The 15,281-nt window shown below is 43.9% G+C and overlaps 1 long non-coding RNA gene across 1 annotated transcript; it reads right to left on the bottom strand.

Annotated features, from left to right (window-relative positions):
- Positions 1-562: 562 nt before the first annotated feature.
- LOC120408312 lies at positions 563-13,775 on the bottom strand. Its single transcript, XR_005600603.1, has 3 exons — positions 13,670-13,775; positions 7,997-8,082; positions 563-1,177 (listed from the first exon to the last, which is right to left on the bottom strand). It is a non-coding gene; the product is annotated as an uncharacterized LOC120408312 (long non-coding RNA).
- Positions 13,776-15,281: the final 1,506 nt, after the last annotated feature.

Raw genomic sequence — 15,281 nt, 5'->3', positions numbered from 1 at the left:
GAGATAATTGCTTTAGAGTTACCGAATAAATTGCCGTCTTTGACTGTAATGTTTGATCAAAATGAAATTTGATCAAATGCTGAATTTCATTGGCAGTTGTGGCTCTGAGAATATTTATTCAAATTCTGATATGCCTTCAAAATGTTCTTAATTGTTCTGGGGACACTATGTCAGTCAAGTAACGTTTCACAAAATGTAAAGCAATATAAAATTATTTCCTCTCTCTAGAGTATCAGCAACATTTATGAAGTTTAGCAACATTTTCACCTGAATGTGATGTATTAATTTATAGTACAGACTGACATAACACTAAAATGCATCTGTGTATGCAGATCGGAAAGTACAGTGATTAACTGGTGTTCAATTCTTTGTAAAAGGAAGGCGAAGGAGAGTGTATCCTGTATGTGTGGTTGTGACAGATTTCTGTTACCAATCTGCCTGAGGCATCAGGTGATTAGGCTGAGGCCACAGGATCGTTTGGGGAGAAGATGATGAAACACACCAAGTGTGTTTATTTATTAATAAATAAAGCTTTATTAATAAAATAATAAAATAACAGCGGAGAGTTCTGGGGATCCCACACATCACTCAAGGAAGAAAAAGCAAAGTGTTAGTGTCCCAAGACCTAACCCACTTTCATACTCACACATGCACTACCCAAGGCTGGCCAAGCCTGGGTGTAACGGAAGAAGAGTGGGGGGAACGGTGGATGGGAGTTTTTGTTTTGGGCCCAGGTCGTCCGGGGTCCGCTGTGATCTCCGAGTTGCTCCGGCTCTCAGGAGGGTTTTAAAGTCCTGGGTTTCTTTGGGGGTGTTGCGTTCAGGGACCTCTGCTCCTGATGCTCTTTGTACCAGTCAAAATCAGCTCTTTGTGATCTTCTCAACTTTCCCAAAACACACTGGCTAGACTTAGTTGTCCTCTTTGTTTTCCTCCGTGCTGGCCTTCACTTGTTTTGCTCATTATGGACTGCCTCTGCAGGTCTGTTCAGCTGAAATGTCCTTTTTCATGGCTGGTCGGTGGATTCCGGGCCCCCGTCTTCTCGGCAGGCAGCCACGTGTCAGCTGTGAGCTGCAGCCTTGGGTTAGAGTCAGTGCCTTATCTTCTGCCTGAACGAGCTGGAGAGCTGAATGAACCCGTTCTCTGCTTTCTTTTTCCTTCCCCCTCTGGCCTCTGCAGCCTGCAAAGAAATTTTCCATTTCACACTCACACCTTTAACCCTTCCCAAAAATGCCTTGCAATGCTTGCAACAGCATTAGCAATATACAGTGCTAATCTGCCTCCCCCGGGGACCTCCTGAGAGAGGGGGTCACTGGGTTGTAACATGGTCAGTTACTATGTGTTTGTCAGGGATATTTATTTTGGAGTCTGCTCAGACTCAGTAGCATTATGCACTCCATTTTTCAGCCAAAAGCCATCTACGTGTAGAAGCTTGTTGAGGCTCAGTCTTCCACAAAGCTACACATTGGGACTGAAAAAACACCTCTCTCTCCTGGCTCTAGGAGCCATAATTCCCTCTGAAACTGGGCACACACTCTTCTTCATCAAAAGGAAACTGTTTTAAACAGGATTGTTTAGCTATTAAGGGTCTGACTCTGGTCCCTATATATTGGGATTTTTTTACAGAAGTATTTCCATGTTTCTAGTCAACTTTGTAGCCTGTTTCTGGACTGTGTCTATTTCTGCTATGTCTTTTTCACTGACTTTGTAAAATCAAAGCCAGGTCTTTTTCCTTAGTAGGTGCAATTAATTTAGAACCCACAAGGCAAATGAGTAGTTAGGATTATTCCTTCTAATGCCCATTACCTTGTATTTGTCAACATTTAATTTCATCTGACATCATGATGACCAGTCACCTAACTTTATTAGGTTCCTGTAGAGTTTCCCACAGTCCTTCTAACCCTAAGTAATTTGATATTATCTGCAACTATTGCCTTTATAAGTGCTAAATGTTATTAGTCTAAGGAACTCTTAATTTATTTTCCTGTCTGCAGCTATATTTGCTAAAAACCAAACCAAACTATACTACACCCTTTTTTCATGTTTCTTTTCCCACATTCATGACCATATTACCAGAGTGCCACTAGCTGGTGTGTGTATGTATTTTGACCTATTTTGGAGACTCTCCTTTAGATCAAGTGACAGGTCTCCGTGTTTTTGGAGAATGAGATGCTGAGTTATATTCTTGTCATTCTGAAGTTCTGAGTGATCATGATGTGCAGCACTGTGAGAAGCTGTGAAGTTCCAAGGTGGCCAGGGATTTGTTCCAGAATAATCAGCACATAGCAATGAACATCACAAGCTGCTTTGGAACCACACTGTAATTCATAGTGTAGGGGTGTATTGTAGCACAGAATAATCAAAACTATATTTGCTGTAAGATATAATGATTAATCAATTCAGCCTGCCACTTTAAAAAGGCATGAAGCAATTATGGACCGTGAACTCCAGGAGTTAGTTAACAGAGTTCAAAGGGTTGATGAAGCTTAGTTTGTAGTCACAGCAGATGGGATTAATACCTTCAAAAATACTATTGATACAGCATTAGATACAGTAATCTTAGCAGAATCTTGCTGCTCCTATTATTACTGTTCTTCCTACAGCTGTTGTTCAATAGACAGCCTCTCATGAGCAGTAAAACCTTGCACTGATGGTTACTCGGGAAGGAAATATTTGTCTTCCAGGATATGGGTAATTATTTTCTCATTCCATTCTAAACTGCTATGGAAAATTTGGGAAACTTTTTTAATACTGTGCATGTTTATACAAAGAAGAAGAGAAAGATGAAAAGTAGAAGGCTATTCATAATTTAAAACAGTTCCTTTACCTAGAAAACCACTCTCATTTGACGTATGAACAACCTAATCTTTGAGTTTCTCTCAAAAAACCAGGCACTCCTTTGACATGAGAAAATAATGGAAGAATCAAAAAGAAACTCTTCCTGGTCCCAAAATTATCTAAAGCTTTAATGGACAAAATGCATTAGAGGAACGTTAGTCTGTTGAATTATTTATGTTGACTTTTAGTTGTTTTTGATATGGTGTCTGAGTGTCTCTGTTTCACTCTTTATGCTCCATCTAACATACTTCTTCCGAGGATAAGACTATAGCTGAGGGAGAATAAAAAGAAATTAATATCAAAACCTCTGCCCATACTACTCATTAGTAATCTTCAATTTTATCCCATTATAGTCTGATGTAGAGAAATCCTATCTCTGAATCATTGAAAAGCATATTTGCTCAGTTTTATCCATGAGACACTGTACTCTACTAATACAGGACTAGTTTATGCCTTTGGGCTATGCAGCCATGGAGGAAATTGTGACTTCAGACAATGGTGGGAGACAAGGGGCTGAATACATGACATTCACCACTGCGAGGAAGTGGGATGTGTGAGGAGTGAGCAAAACCCACCTCCCAAACACATCAGCCACCAAAGCCAGTTGGAAGGGGTTGAGCAAGAGTCTAGGTTACTCTTGGTGTTATGATAGCTTCCAATTCAGGGGTGTTAGAGTATGCACAAGACAATGTTTAGGAACTCAGAGAACAATACTTTTCAGAAATGCTCTATGGGAGAGTACAGCCTTAACGTTCCATAATGTTAGTTCTCTCTTCTTGTGCTTGAACAGAGAACATGGTGTCAGAAGTGACTTAGCTTCTAGATTCATAGAGATTAAGGCCATAAGGGACCAGTAAATCATCTAGTCTTGACCTCTTGCATTACACCTCACCTAGTTACCCTTGTATTGAGTCCAATAACTTGTGCTTGATTAAAGCATAGGGTATTCACCCACGAAAGCTCATGCTCCAATATGTCTGTTAGTCTATAAGGTGCCACAGGATTATTTGCTGCTTTTACAGATCCAGACTAACACGGCTACCCCTCTGATGTTTGGCTAAAGTATATCTTCCAGAAAGGCACCCAGTACTGACTTCAAGGCAACAAGAGATGGAGAGTCCACCCAGTGCTAGATTTAGAGGCAGGCAACCCAGGTGTTTACCTGGAGTGCCAAGCTTGGTGGACACCAGGCTTGGAGTGCTGTAAGGTATACCAAATTTTAACAAATGAAGGGGGTTACTGAAGATGCTCCTTGCCTGGGCACCATTTGGTCTATTGCTGGCCCTGACTCCACCACTTTTCTTGGTAGTTTGTTTCAGTGGTTAATCATCCTCACCATCAATAATTTTTGTCTAACTTCTAATTTGAATTTGTCTGGCTTTAGCTTCTGGCTACTGATTCTTGTTATGACTTTCTCTACTTAACTAAAGAACCTTTTCCTGTCTAATATTTTCACCCCATGAAGATTGCTATACACTAATCAACTCAACTCTCTATCTTCTTTTTTATAAGCTAAACAGATTGAGCCCTTTGAGTCTCTCAATGTAAGACTTTCTCTAGTCCTTAAATGTGGACACCATAACTAACTGTACACAGTACTCCAGTATCAGTCTCACCAATGCCATATGACCTATTTAATTTATGACTTTGTATCCCAGGTGGAACATAGAGCCTTCACCACTGCCTTCCATGGTGATCTCTTGCTGCGGTCTTAGCTTCTTCCCATGTCATTTTAATAGCGTTCAGTTATGCATTTCCATGTTGTTCTTGGTCTACCTCTTCACCTCTTGCCCTCTGAGTTCCAGTCCAGTGCCTGTTTTGTTATACTGTTTGGTTCTTTCCTTCATATGTGTTCTAGCCATCTCCATTTTCTTTCCATAATTTCCTGATCTATCAGTTTTTGTTTTCTTCTCCAAACAGTATACATTTCTGATTTTTTTTCTGGCCCTCTGATATTTAGGATTTGTCTAAGGCAGGTGTTTATAAAAACTTGGAATTTAGATAAGTTTTTGATAGGTCTCCAAGATTCAGTCCCATATGGTAAAACAGACTTTACAATCACGTTAAATATTCAAAGTTTAGTTCGGAAGGCCAGGTTTCTGCTCCTCCAGATCAGCTTTGGGGATGTGAAGGGATGTCTGGCTGTCACTATTCTGGCTTTAACATCTTCATCTGTTCCACTTGTTTGGCTTATGATGCTGCCAAGGTATGCCAAGTGTCAGACCTCTTCTATGTCTAACCCAGAAAGTGTTATTGATGTTTCTTGTTGTGCATTAATTCTCATTGCTTTAGATTCCTTTGTTGATTTTCAGCCCTACTAACTGTGCATTGGTATGAAGATGATTTATTTTAGCTTGCCTTGAATATGGAACAGCAGGTTGATGTCATCTACAAAGATGACATCTTCTTCTAGTTTCTGCCTGTAAGTCCATTGTATACCCCTTGGTTGTTCTGTGGTCTCTCATTACCCAATCCATTACCGGTAGGAAGTCATGGGGTGACATAAGACATCCCTGTTTGATGCAGATAATTACCTCCAGGGCTAATCTGTTCACTGTTATGTATTTCTTGGCATGACATTTTTTTCATGGAAGTGCTGAATAATCATCACAGATTTCTGGGGGATCCCATAATAGTATAGCAATTTCCATAAGATTGTTTTATCCATGTGTCAAAGGCTTTATGGAAATCACTTTTTAACTTATTGATTGCCTTCCTTTTTTCTTCTATTAGTCCTAATTCAACATCCAGATATTGTCCTTCCTGTATGGCTGGGGATTGACTACTGGCTTGCCATTCAGTAGTTGATTAAATACTGCCTCCATATGATTGTTCTGATGTCTTCATGGTTAAAATTACCTTCATTGTCTTGAATGGTCAGTTGGTGTTCTTCCCGACAACTGTCTAATGATGTTGCACAGTGTCTTCATCTGTTGCCATTTTGTCTATAAAATCTTGTTTGCCTTTCGTGGCACTTTTTTTGACCTTTTTTTTGTGGAATATTCCTCTTGGAGTCACTGCTTCTGTGTTCTTGCTTGAGTTAGTTTGTTTAATTTTACATCTTTCTTCTATTTTTGGTCATGTATCCTCAGACAAACCATTCTTCCTCAATCCCAGCACTTCTTTTGTAGGTTTTGTTGAAAATTTCCTTTCCGCATTTCCATTTGCCTTCTACTGTTGCATTATCTTCATCTTTAAGTGCCTGGTAACTGTTTGCTAATGCAATTCTAAACTCTTATTGTGTTATTTGTTTTAGCTTGGTGGTTTTATAATGTGGGCATCTCAGTTGTTTGGTTCTCATTTTTGTTATTATTTTTATTCTCAATACAGTTACTACTAATGCATGGTCCATTCCTACATCTGCACTATTCCTGATACATACATCCTCTAAAGTTAGTTTCCATTTGCACCTAACTGTAATGTGATCAGTTTGGTTCCCTGTTCTGAGGTCTGGTGACCTCCAATTTATTTTGTGCTAGGACAGTGAGGGAAAATAGTTCCTCCAATGAGCAGGTCATTGATTCTACAGAAATTGCCAAATCTTTCACAATTTTTGTTCATTTCACCAAGGTCCTGTTTCCCCATGTAAACGGGTCGACTCACCCCTGCGGCGCCTCCTGCTGGTAGCTCTCCGAATTTAGCTCAGTCCAGCCCTGGAGCACCCTCTGCAGGCCAGTGATCCACCTGTTCGTAGGCCCCCGTGTCCCTCCCTGGACCCGGTGCCCTTCTACATGGGGTGCTGCCCCCTAGCAGTAACCCCTTTCTCTGGGTCTCCCCTCCTTAGGGAACCCTCACCCTCTATCCCTACCTTGCCTCAGTATTTGGCTACTGCCAGTCATTGTCTAGCCCCACGCTCTGGGGCAGACTGCAGTCTCAGCCTACTCACCACAGGCAAAGTTGGGTTTGGACCTGCTGCTTTGTCCTACCCCTAGGTTGCCCTCTGCAACGCCCAGTACCTTTGGCCCACTGCTAGGCCGCGGCCTAGGGCTTTCTAGGCCGGAGCTCCCCAGCTCCTCAGCCTTCCCCAGCCCTGCTGCACTCAGGTATCTAGTCTCAAGCCCTAAGCAGCCAGGCCCATCTCTCTCTATCACCAGAGAGAGACTGTTTTGCTCCTGGCTTCCCTGCCTTCTTATAAGGTCCTGCTTCTCAGTTTGGGGCGTGGCCCCCAGCTGCAGCCACTTCCTCAATCAGCCCAGCTTTTTGGAGCAGCGGCTCTCAAGCCCTGCTAGGCCACTTTTAAACCCCTTAAAAACCCCGGAGAAGGGAATCCACCCTGCTACACCCCATAATTAGGCCCCTGCCAGTATGTTTCTCCCCACATTAGCATTCATGTCTCCAGTTACTAACTGGACATCCCTTTTAGGGACCTTGTCAACTATTCTCTGTCCATTAAAGTTTTATTTTTTTCCTCTTGGATAGCTTGATTTGTTAGTGCATAGCATTGAATAATGGACACTTGCTGGAACTTTGATGTAAATTGTGCTGTTATAATCCTTTCTGAAATTGATACCAATTCTATCAGGCTTTTAGCTGCCATCTTTGAGAGTATCTGACCTAATTCCATGTCTATGTATGTCACTGGTGTTCAGTAGCCCAGAATATAGTAGGTTCTATCCAGTTGACAAATTATTTGTTCTGATGTTACCCATCTCACTTCACTGTGCCCTAGTATATCTAGGCCATTTCTTTGGTTACTTGGCCCATTTTCCCAGACTCATAGTGTATGCATGTTTCATGTATCAATTTTAGTTATAGATTTAGGAGAGAATAAATTTATCCATGGAGTAGCTTCCTTATGGGTTTAGCCACTTCCTATCATCTCTTTACTCGGTCTAACTGAGTTTGATTGAATCGAGTTGGGATTGTTGAGCTGAACAGTAGTTTAGGTTTCCCATGTACTCTCTTTTCATGTATTGGGAAGGCTTGTGTGATCCCATGACCCTGAGAGCTATGCTGACAGGAGTATAACTGGCAGGGCCACTCATGCCAGAAGGGTAGGAGCCAGACCAAAGGTAGTCAACTGGCCTTCTGGTAGGGGGTTGGAAGTGGGCTAATGACCCACCTCCTGTACATAAGTAAGTAAATAAATAAAAATAAACAAAGGTGTTACAGGAACCTACCTATGTCACATACAGAAGTACAATCACCCCCCTACTCTTACCTTTAATATATCCAAAGATAACAGTAGCACTTTTTGCTACATCATCACACTGGAACTCATGTTCAGTTTCTTGTCCAGTACGGCTTCTTTAAAAAAAAACAAAAAAACTTTCTGATTCACTGTGTACCAGACCAGTCCCCAGTTCTGTAATTTTGGGGGTCATCCCACTTTCCCTTTTTAGATATTGGCACAACATTAGCACTCTTCCATTCTTATGGAATTTTACCTGTGTGATGAAGTGGGACTGTTCTTAATGTTTCCTCTGAATACTGTAGAAGGTGCCTCAGTTTTCCCTATGCATTTCTTAAGTCTCTAGGTGGTGGGATAAGGCGATGTAATTGTTGCAGAGCAAAGGGCCAACAGTCTGTCTCCTGGCAACTAATGGCCTGGGCCCTTACCCCCTGCAAGGTGATAGCAAAAGGTGTTGGAGAACAAAGGAATCAGGTGACCTCCTGGCCCGGGAAAGGGACAAAGCCCAGAGGAGGAGGGGCTGGAGGGTGAGTCAGTTTGGAGCTGTCTGGGGATGTGGAGTGAGTGCAGATGTGGGTGTCTGTCTCACTGCCCCCGAAAATGGACCCAGCTGAGGGGTCCTGTTCTCTGTACCTACAAACTCTGTTTTAGACCATGTTCCTATCATCTAATAAACCTCTGTTTTACTGGCTGGCTAAGAGTCACATCTGACTGCGAAGTTGGTGTGCAGGACCTTCTGGCTTCCCCAGAACCCCGCCTGGGTCAACTTGCTGTGGGAAGCACACGGAGAGGCAGAGGATGCTGAATGCTCCATGGTCAGACCCAGGAAGGTGAAACTGTGTGAGCTTCTTGCCCTGAAGACAGTCTGCTCACAGAGAGGAGACTTCACCAGTCTCCCAACTGCACCAGTCTCTGGAACTGCTCCCAACTGCTTCGTTGGGAGCAGTTCCAGAGCATCACCCAGGGACTCCATGACAACCTGTATTTCAAGTTTAATTAAAAATGCACATAAGTGGTCCAGAGATCTCCTTGACCAATTCTTTTAGGACTCTTGGGCACAAGTTGTCTAGGGCTCCTGATTTAATTTTTTTTATCCCTAGTAGATGTTGTCTAATATCCTCCTCAGTTACTAATGGACTGGAAAGTACTTCATTCTCATACGATATGAATACATCTTCCTGCTTCTTTTCATATACACTACAGAAATATATATGTGTAGCAGGGTAGACACCCGCTCCTGCCCTGAGGGGCTTAAAACAGCCCTAGGAAAGGGCTGTCACAGGAGAAAGCAGCCACTGGGCTGATTGGGGGAAGTAGGCAGAGCTGTGGTCACGCCCCAAACAGAGCCCAGCTGGCCCCTATAAGAGGCTGCGAGCCAGGAGCCCAAACAGTCTTTCTCTAGCTGTAGAGAGAGATGGGCCTGGCTGCAGGGAGCTAGAAATAAGGTACTGGGAGTGGAGCAGGACTGTGGGAAGGCCAAGGGAGCTCTGGCCTGGAAACCCCTCAGGCTGTGGCCTAGTATAAGGCCAAACAAGTACTGGGATTTTAGGGGACAGCCCAAGGCTAGACAGAGGCAGCAGGTCCAAACCTCCCTTGCCTGTGATGCGTGGCATACACTGCAGTCTGCCCCAGGGAATGGGGGCTAGTTGGTGACTGGCAGTAGCCCCACACTGAGGCAAGGTGGGGATAGGGGGTGGGGGTTCCCCTGGGTGAGGAGACCCTGAGACTGAGGGGTTATGGCCAGAGGGGCAGCACCCCAGAGAAAGGGGCACCGGGGTCCTGGGAGGGACATGGGGGCCAGTGGTAAGGCGGATCACTGGCCTGCAGAGGGTGCTCCGGAAGCTGGACGAGCTAATTCCTGACAAAGACCAGCAGGAGGCACCACAGGGGTGAGTCCCGCATCATTACAGTATGGAACACATCTATGTTTTCTGAATCATTATTATCAATTTTATCATTTTCATCTAGTAATGGGCTTATAACATTCTGAGGATTTATTCTGGTCCTAAAACATTTTTTTAAGCTTTTTTGTCCTTACCCCTGCCACCCATAAATTTTTTCCCTGATGATGTACTTCATAAATTTGCTAATTTATATCAATTGCTTTAATTTCTCCCCTTTTTCCATTTGTTCTATATTGTTTTATTTCTAAACATCCAATTCATGCCCTCACTTCACCACAGAACCAGGATGGGCTTTTTGACAAAGTTGTCGTCTTATTTCATAGAGTCAAATATAAGAAGGCACCATTGTGATCATCTAGTCTGACCTCTTGTATAACGCAGGCCATAGACCTTTCCCTTACAAGTTAAAATGTAGAAATTTTAAAATTTCTACTGACTGTACTTTTGTGGAATGTGCTCATAAATTGATGGGTTTTGTCAAAAAGTGGGTTATGGGAGCAAAAACTTCTGGGAATCTTGATAAATTTCTAGACTTAATTACTTTGGAACAAGTATTAAACATAACTCCTGAAAATATTAAAGCAGCAATCTGTGCGAGAGCACTGGATTCTGTTTTGAGGGCTGCAGCAATTGCTGATGCTTATCTAGAGAATAGAAATCATGAAAAGTCTAAACCCCAGTTTAAAAGGAATGAAGGGTTTAAAAATAGGTCTAGGTCCAGTTCTGTTAGAAAAGCTCATGGGATTCCAGAACATAAAAACTCTTACCCTAAAAGGAAACAGGTTATATGCCATTTGTGTGGTACACCTGGCCACGTAAAGCCAGATTGTCTGAATCTGAAAAACTCCCCAAATACCACAATAATACTAATGCAATTACTTTAAACATGGAAGGTAACCAAATAAACCACAGCACTGGTGTCTTGTGTGCAAATGTTGTTACTGTGATTTCAGAAAGAGTTATCATTAATATGAGTCACGAAACTAAGTATGGGAATAATAATAAGGAATCCATTAGCAGTGCAACAATTAATGGGAGAAGATGTTTGGCATGGAGGGAGACCACAGCTGATATTACTTTAGTTAAAGCAAGTCTTGTCAGGGAGTAGGACTATTTGCCAGATCAGAGTGTAGACATTGTGGCAGTCTCTGAGCCTTTAGCAAAGGGGGAAGGGATAGCTCAGTGGTTTGAGCATTGGCTTGGTAAACCCAAGGTTGTGAGCTCAAGCCTTGAGGGGGCCATTTAGGGAACTGGGGTAGAACCAGTGGTGAGCTGCAGCCAGTTCACAACAGTTTGCGCAAACCGGTTGTTAAATTTAGAAGCCCCTTTAGAACCGGTTGTTCCTGGAGGAACAACTAGTTCCAAAAGGGCTTTTAAATTTAACTAAAGCTCTAGCAGCTCCCTACCCTTTCCCCGGCCCCAGCTCACCTCACTCCGCCTCCTCTTCTCAACTCTCCTCCCCCTCCCCAGCTTCCCACGAATCAGCTGTTCGCGCGGGAAGCCTGGAAGGGCTGAGAAGAAAGCAGAGGCTTCCTGCAGGTGGGCTGGGGCTGGGGGGCAGGGACGCCAGCGGGAGGAGGGCTCCAGGCGCCGCGCTGCCCAGCGAGGTCGGGCCGGGCGGCGCGGCGCGGCTCCTGGCCCCCCGGGTCCAGCTGCGACCTTGCCGGCCTGGTGGCGTGGTTCCTGCCCTGGCCCCTGGGGTCCGGCCGCGACATCGGCCAGGTGGCTCCGGTCCCAGCCCCAGCCCAGCTGGGCCCCCACCTCCAGGCAGCACCCCGGTAAGGGAGCGTGTGTTGGATAGAGGGCAGGGGAGTTGGGGGGGTGTGGATTAGTGTCAGAGCGGTCAGAGGGCAGGCAACAGGGGGATTGAACAGGGACAAGGGTCCTGGGGGGGCAGTCAGGAAGGAGCAGGGGTTGGATGGGGCGGTGGGGGGCAGTTAGGGGTAGGGATTCCAGGGACAGTCAGGGGACAGAGAGAAGGGGTGGTTGGATGGGGTGGGGGTCCCCGGGTGCCATCAGGAATGAGAGAAGGGGTTGGATGGGATGGCAAGGGGAAGACAGGGGACAGGGAAGGGGGGTGGATAGGGCACGGGGTGGGTGGGGCCTGTCAAGGAACATGGGGTTGGATGGGGCAGGAGTCCCCGGGGGGAGCCTGTCAAGGAACATGGGGGGGGGGGTTGGATGGGGCAGGAGTCCCCGGGGGGGCATGACCCCTCCTGGGGTGAGGAGGAGGAGGGAACTGGTTGTTAGTATTTTGGCAGCTCATCACTGGGTAGAACACTGTCTGGGGGTTGGTCCTGCTTTGAGCAGGAGGCTGGACTAAATGACCTCCTGAGGTCCCTTCCAACCCTGATATTCTATGAAAGTACCTTGGGCTGAAATCCACCTTAAATGGAAGGGATTTGATGGTGGTTGGTATAAAGGATTTGATTCCTGCCAATATTTTAATTGGAAATTATATTAAAGCTATGTTCAGTCAAGTTAATATCATTTGCCCATCAATGCACCTGTGTGATACAACTCTACCTGACTGCACAGAGTTAGATCTAAAGCAGAGGTCGGCAACCTTTGGCACATGGCCCATCAGGGTAGTCTGCTGGCAGGCCTTGAGACATTTTGTTTACAGTGACCGTCTGCAGGCATGGCTCCCCGCAGCTCCCAGTGGCTGCGGTTCACCATTCCCTGCCAATGGGAGCTGTGGGAAGTGGCGGCCAGCATGTCCCTGCAGTGCTTCCCGCAGCTCCCATTGGCCAGGAAAGGTGAACCATGGCCACTGGGAGCTGTGGGAGGCTGTGCCTGAGGATGGTCAATATCTCGCGGCCCTCCAGCAAATTACCCTGATGGGCTGTGTGCCAAAGATTGCTGATCCCTGATCTAAAGGGTTCTTTTAAAAGAAAGGCAGGAAATGTAAAACAATGGCCTACATAATGAGTATTACCCAAACAGCCACTAGGTTTGGCACCAGGGTTGCATGCCAGGGCTGACAATCTGAAGATCACAAGACTCTGTCAAAGGTTTGATCCCACAGAGAGGAGTGGGAGAAACAGTCAGTCTGCCATGAGACTGACATCCAGATGGAAACTTAATGAAAGCCAGGGTCTGTGGCAAGCAAGCTGTAAGTTTATGCCAAGGGAAAACAGAGGACACTAAGAGCTAGTCTACACTGGCAATGCTAAAGCGCTACCACAGCAGCACTTTGACATGCCTTGTGTGGTCCCAGCGCAGTGCTGGGAGAGAGCTCTCCCGGCACTCTGTAAAAACAACCTCCCTGAGGGGCGTAGCTGCCAGCTCTGGGAGTGTGGCTCCCAGCAATGGTGCACTGTCCACACTGGCGCTTTATAGCGCTGCAACTTGCTGCACTCAGGGGGGTGCTTGTCTACACTGGCAAAAAACACACTTTAGTGTTGCTAGAGTAGACTAGCCCTTACGGCTAAGACATGTACCTTGGTGCTGAAAGGGGAATGCCAAGTGTTGGTAGGACGATATGCACGTAGGTCTCTGTTGGTTTTAAATCCACTTTACTAAGCATTATGTAAATCTTAGGCAAATTAGATAACTTAATATACTGTTTATATTTTAAATTTAATTTAATTTATTTACAGTGAGATGAAACATTCCAGCTAGGGGACTACTAATCAGTTCAGTTGGTGTTTCTCAGCAAACTAGTCCAGCGTGGTGCATATGCTTCTTTTAAATTTAAAATACAAAAGATATCAATACAAATTAATGACACCCTCAGAATATTTCTACATTAACTTAAATTGTAGACTACTTATAGATTGAACCTTAATGTTAATACTTGTTCCTCTTTATTTTGTCTCCTGCACTTTCCACAGCTGAAATATCTATGGCAGGGATCAGCAACCTTTGGCACGTGGCCAGTCAGGGAAATCCGCTGGTGGGCTCGGACAGTTTGTTTACCTGCAGCGTTCACAGGTTCGGCCAATCGCAGCTTCCGCAGCCCCCATTGTTCTGGAATGGCAAACTGTGGCCAGTGGGAGCTGCAATTGGCCAAACCTGTGGAGGCTGCAGGTAAACAAACCATCCCGGCCCGCCAGCGGACTTCCCTGATGGGCCGTGTGCCAAAGGTTGCCAATCCCTGATCTATGAGCTAAGAAACATGGTGTAATCAGATTTCATCTTATGCTGTTACTCATGTTATAACAAATTATTTACTTCTGAAAGAATACAATAGTTACCTCACAAGAATATTTCATGTATAGTGTGTGTATGTACTTGTGCATTTACCTGTATCCTTGATAGGTGCAGAACTGTATATTACAAAAAAACATAAACCTATTAAATAAATGGCTCTCAGACTTTAACACTAGATTTTTCTCATTTACGACTATTAAAAAAATAAAATAAGTCAATGAGAGCACTGTCTTATTTCCTATATTTGATGGTTGTAAGCTGGTTTAAAGGGTTAGAAGATATACTTAATAATGAATACCTATGCAATGGGATCATCATTTTTAATTATGTAAAATATTTGCATCTCATTACATTACTAATTTTTCATTTAGTTCCACTTATAAAAATCACAGTATAAGGCAGCTGATCTAACGTACTCCATAAGAGGCACATGCTTTGTTTTCCAACTTCTCAGAATAGCTTTAATTTCCATCCAAAGTTTTTCTTTATAAAGATAATAATAATACTTCAGATAACATCTGCATTTCTTTCTGTGTCAGTGGGATACTATGACACACTCTCTATATTGCATTGGCTTCTAAAGTTGTCATTGACTTTAAAAAATAGTATCATCCAAATATTTAATTGATTCTCCTTTTTGGTATTAAGTTCTTTCATTATAGCTCTAAGACATGTTTATACCATTGTACTGTATGCATTATTCAATACTGAATTGGCAGAATTTATTATGTTCTTTGTCTGATATTATGTTGTGTTATTGTGTCTCATTTGGCCTTGGCCTTAAAAAAACCAAACAGGTTAGAATAAGGTAGTGGCTGCATGTAAGAGTGTTCTAGGTTTTCAGAACCACATATATTGTATTGTCAGGTGTTCTTAGCCATTTCTTTACTGTGTGATTGCCAAAACATTCAGCTACTTTAAACTGCTCTGATTCAGATGTGAACCTGAATCTTCTCTGGTACTTCTATGTTCCTTCAAAGGAGGTACCATGGGAATTGAGAAATGTTTATGGAATTTCAGGCATGTGAAGCACACCCAGATGCAAGTTCATAGAAGCCAAGGGTCCATGTGAAACTAGAAACAGGGAATTGAAACTGGAAAACAGCCTCCTAAGCAATGGCTGGGGACCCTCCTGGAGGTTGTGACCCAGTACCTGACAACTTCTATAAATTCCTGGTATGTACATCAAATATATTTTAAAATGTAGGTTTTGTTAGTGATTAAACACACCAACCCATTACATCTAATTTGTATTT

This window comes from Mauremys reevesii, linkage group 6 (assembly GCF_016161935.1).
Source record: "Mauremys reevesii isolate NIE-2019 linkage group 6, ASM1616193v1, whole genome shotgun sequence".
NCBI classification, from domain to species: Eukaryota; Metazoa; Chordata; order Testudines; family Geoemydidae; genus Mauremys; species Mauremys reevesii.
Note: the sequence above shows the minus strand (reverse complement) of the source record. Positions and strands in the feature narration are given on the sequence as shown.